The sequence below is a fragment of the Papaver somniferum genome, chromosome 11 (assembly GCF_003573695.1).
Source record: "Papaver somniferum cultivar HN1 chromosome 11, ASM357369v1, whole genome shotgun sequence".
Taxonomy (NCBI): domain Eukaryota; kingdom Viridiplantae; phylum Streptophyta; class Magnoliopsida; order Ranunculales; family Papaveraceae; genus Papaver; species Papaver somniferum.
In genome coordinates this window covers 3417454-3421931 of record NC_039368.1, presented here as the reverse complement: position 1 = coordinate 3421931, position 4478 = coordinate 3417454, and the positions used below count along the sequence as shown (strand labels likewise).

General features: G+C 32.6%; 1 long non-coding RNA gene across 4 annotated transcripts; it reads left to right on the top strand.

The window, feature by feature from the left end:
- Positions 1-970: 970 nt before the first annotated feature.
- Positions 971-4245, top strand: LOC113323476. 4 transcript variants are annotated; one of them, XR_003347636.1, is made up of 7 exons: positions 971-1655; positions 2576-2792; positions 3088-3123; positions 3212-3326; positions 3390-3495; positions 3745-3776; positions 3902-4245. It is a non-coding gene; the product is annotated as an uncharacterized LOC113323476 (long non-coding RNA). The 4 variants fall into 4 exon arrangements; XR_003347634.1 differs by having other exon boundaries at positions 3212-3495; XR_003347635.1 differs by having other exon boundaries at positions 3390-4245.
- The last annotated feature ends 233 nt before the right edge of the window (positions 4246-4478 follow it).

Here is a 4478-nt window from a genome sequence, read left to right as displayed (position 1 = left end):
AGGCAATATGAGCCACCTGTGCCAAGCCAATGAAATCGCGCCACGTATTCCTTTTTATTTTTAATATCAAAACCGGATATAATTTCCTTAATCCACTCTTCTCGGTTTGGAAACAGTATCAAAACGGATTCCGTTAATGAATTTGGGAGAGAGAATATAAATAAATTATTTTTTATAGTTAAATTTATCAGATTAATTTATTTTCATTGCTATATAGACTACATTTGCTTCAAAAAAAAAAAAGAGTTCAGGCGTTTGTTAGTGTGGCAGTCTTTCAGTTTCACTTAGAAATCTGATCTACCTACCGCTAGGAAGTGATAATGCACAATATATCAAAATTTTTAAATTATAAATATAACAATTTGAAATCAAAATTTTTGTATTAAAAGCATAAATATAACAATTTAAAAATTTCTAAATTATCTTATTAATTGAAATACAGAATATAATTGCATCAATATCCTGCTCCTTCACTCATTGGTAGCTGCGGGGATGTAGGTTATTCAACTGCTCGTTGCCTTGTCTTGTTTGTAGTTGCACTTGTTCCTGCAAATCATTATAAAAATGTACACATAATTAGATATACAAATATCAATTTGAACTAACTTGCTAATTAACTTATATAAAACAGCTTCTATGAAGCGCACAAGCTTCAATGACCCAAATCCTTGACGTAACAAGGTTCTCTTTTCAGTAGCAAAGTCCAATGAACAAGGTTCTATATAATTTATTTATATTCTCTCTCCCAAATTCATTAACGGAATCCGTTTTGATACTGTTTCCAAACCGAGAAGAGTGGATTAAGGAAATTATATCTGGTTTTGATATTAAAAATAAAGAGGAATACGTGGCGCGATTTCATTGGCTTGGCACAGGTGGCTCATATTGCCTTTGGCACCGAAGATACGGACCCCCAATTGCTATTAAAAAAAGCCGATACTTTTGTTTCTTCTTTCCTTTTCTTCTCTCTACACAACCACCACCACCAACTCCTCCTCCATTCTTTTTTTATTTTCGCTGGTTCTTCAATCTGAAGATTTCATCACCTAAAGCGATTGAAACAACTAAGTTTAATTTCATAATTGTTTTCTTATTCGATCGAGAGCTTTAATTTATCCGTTTCAAAAAGAATTTTCAGAATTTTTTGAGGTTCTCAAAAACCTAAATGCTTTTGTTTTCAGTTTGAATTTCTTATCTGATCATTCACAATCATGTTTCGATTTGTAACCTTGTTATGATTCTCATCATTTTGAACCAAATATTATGAATCATTTCGAAAACATTTCATCATCAAGTTTTAGGGTTTGTCCTTGTGATTCAACTGATTTTTTAATTGTTTGTTCTGATTTTGAAATTGATTTCATATTCGTAATTAGTGAATCTAAATCTACATTACCCACCTGATATTTTTGTATGAGAGCAACTTTCGAATCCGGACCTATTTAGAATTTTATATCTGTTATTAATTGATTGTAATAGGTTTAATTGAATGATTGATGTAAGTTGTACCTAAAATTGCAACAAGATAACAAGGTTTTCAACCTCTGATTCTCGATAACTAACACAAAAGATTCCATTGGCTGTTTCAGAATATGTTCTTAAGTTACAATTGAAACCTCAATCAAAGTTTTAAATACAAACCAATCAATTTAAAGGTAAGCCTTTACTTTCTTTATTTAATCCTTTACATGATAGTTGTATTACAATCTATGTTCTTGAATGAAAGCCTTATGCATCTGAAGTTCTGAACTTGGTGGAACTCATGTAATTAGATGTGTATCTTTGATGTCTGCACAATTTTATTAGCTTCATGTAACTTGAGTAACTTCTCAACAGAGTCAGCATCCGCTCGACAAAATAGCTTTCCAGGTGCAGTTCATGTGTTACATGTATACAATTCCGTATATGATTATTTTGGTTACTTCTGTTCTAGGAATCTACATTATTTTGCTATATCTAATAATGCATCATTGAGGTGTTGGTGTTTCAATATTTAGAATCTCATAGTAGAAGTTCATTATCACTGCACCATTGTTGACATCTTATATGTACCAATGAACAAATGGTATTTACACTTGAATGCTTGGCAATATATACACATCATTGCTTGTCGGCTAGATTATCTGAATGTCTTCTCGAATGCACTACTGTCTTTATTTTACATCTTTTTAACTGGGTGTTAGGATTAGGATAATCTTGCCTTATGTTTTAACATTGTCTTAAATTCCAACCATTAATTTTTAACATTGTCTACAAATTTTGTGTTAGTTATCCTTTTAACATTGTCTTAAATTCCATCCAAACATTATAATATTTGGTGGAACTCATGTAATTAGATCTTTGATGTCTGTGCAATTTTATTGATATCCTCTGTCAATGAATATCTTGCCTGAACTAGTTTACACAGAGTTCTGTGTTCTACTTAAAATAATATTGCCTTATGTTTAGTCTGACTTGATCATATTGGTTGTAGGTCCAGATGATCAGAACATCAGAATATCTCTCTATCCTTAATCTTGGTTGAAAACCCAATTTTAGATTTGTAATCAGAACATCTTAATCTTAATCTCTGTAGGTATGCCAGATTACATAGCTCCAGAAGTGTTGATGAAGAAAGGTTATGGCATGGATTATGACTGGTTGATAGAACTTGGTACTTGTAGCTTCACCATCAGAATCACTTATACTTACGTGAAGAGGCAAGGTTGACACCTGAAGCAAGGAATCTCATTTGTGGATTGTTATATGATGTTGACTAGAGATTAGATACTGGAGGGGCAGATCAAATAAAAGTGAGATCTTATTCCTTTTTTCGAGTCTTTTCATATCATGTAATTTTGTTCCTTGTATTCATTGTAATGGAAACGTCTCAAGCTCATTCTTGATTTAAAGATGCTGTTAAATTTACTGAAGTTCTTATGAGATTGAGCTGCTGTGCATTTGATTTGCGTTATTTCAATTCTCATAGTTTGGTCAGATGACCTTGATTCTCATAGTATGTTCATTTCAGCTGCATATTTTCTTGTGTTTTCTCAACATATTATTTTGAGTCAGAATCTACTAATGAGGTCTACTAAATATTTCCAGGCATGTTGGTAGTGTCAAAGGAAATACGTTGAGCAGGTAAAGCTGTGACTTCTCTATTGAAGTTTCCCTTTCACTTATGCCAAGTCTTTTTCTGCTATTTCTTATTGCAATTATATGATTTCAGGAAACATTGAGGGCTTTCTGGGATGCTTCATATCCTGTAAAGAACTTCACCAGTTAGTATCTGAACAATGGAAGGACATGGGAAATCAAGGAAAAGACCCATATACAGATTTCAGGTATGTTCTTGTTCTCTTGTTATGCATGTATACTTAACTAAGTGCTTAAAGTTTTGGCTGCAGAAATCTTTGCAGGATCTTCTACGAAAGCAAGAAGGTGATCGAGCGATGTGGGAGTACCCATTTACTGTAGCTATGAGTGTTGTTTATAAATGTTAAGCAGATAATAGTGAGTATCCAAACTCTTGCAAACCTTTTTTGATGTAAGATTACATCGAACATTCTTTAGCTATCAACTGATGGAAGTCTGTCCTGTGAAGCATCTTAACTTGTAATTTATAACTGTCTGAATGATTCAAACCTTCAACTGTGGATAGCTAATGAACAAAGTCCATTTTCCAATGTATGTTCTGAAGAAATTCTTCAACTAAACTACCATAAATGGAGTGATTTCTTATTTTGTTTCTTCCTTCGCCAGGCTAGCTTCCTCTCTCGGAAGTCAGAAATAAGGTTTGGTTTCTTATTTTGTTTAATTTCAGTGTTGAAGGTGATTAAATTCTAATTAATCCATAATATGTTCCATAGTGTGCTTGACGTTCCACCTACCTTTGTTTCTCTTGTTATGTCATTCTCAGAATACATTCGGACAGTTGAAAAGGGATAACAAAAGCTGAATGAATGACGTAAGTCTTTGGTTATATTGGTTTTTCAACAAGCTCAACACAGGGTGTCATGAAGCAGGATCATCCTGGAAGGTATTACAACTGGAGCATCTCCTAGTTCCTGGTCTGGAGGGGTGGTATTGAATTACTGAAATGTCATTGTTCAGCTGGTTGACAGGAGTTTAGCTACTTAGGATTAATTTTGTGAACAAATCAGTTTTGAATTCTAATACTATTTATTTATTTTTTCTTTTCGATGTAGTCTTCTCGAATGATGTTTAGGCGAAGAATTTGAATGAGATTGAACTTTTACAATATATGTCAATTTATTTTGAAGTTAAAAATGATTTTAGTTTTTCGTATTATTTTTATTTGCAATTTAAGCAGTAATTTAATAATATTTATTTATTTATTAAAAATGGTGTATTGGATCGCAATTGGATTTTAAAACTAATGACAAGTGATGCCCGTCAAAAATAATTGACAAGCGAAGCTCGTCTGTCTTAAAGATAATTCTTGACAGTATGCCACGGTCAATTAAGATTTTTGA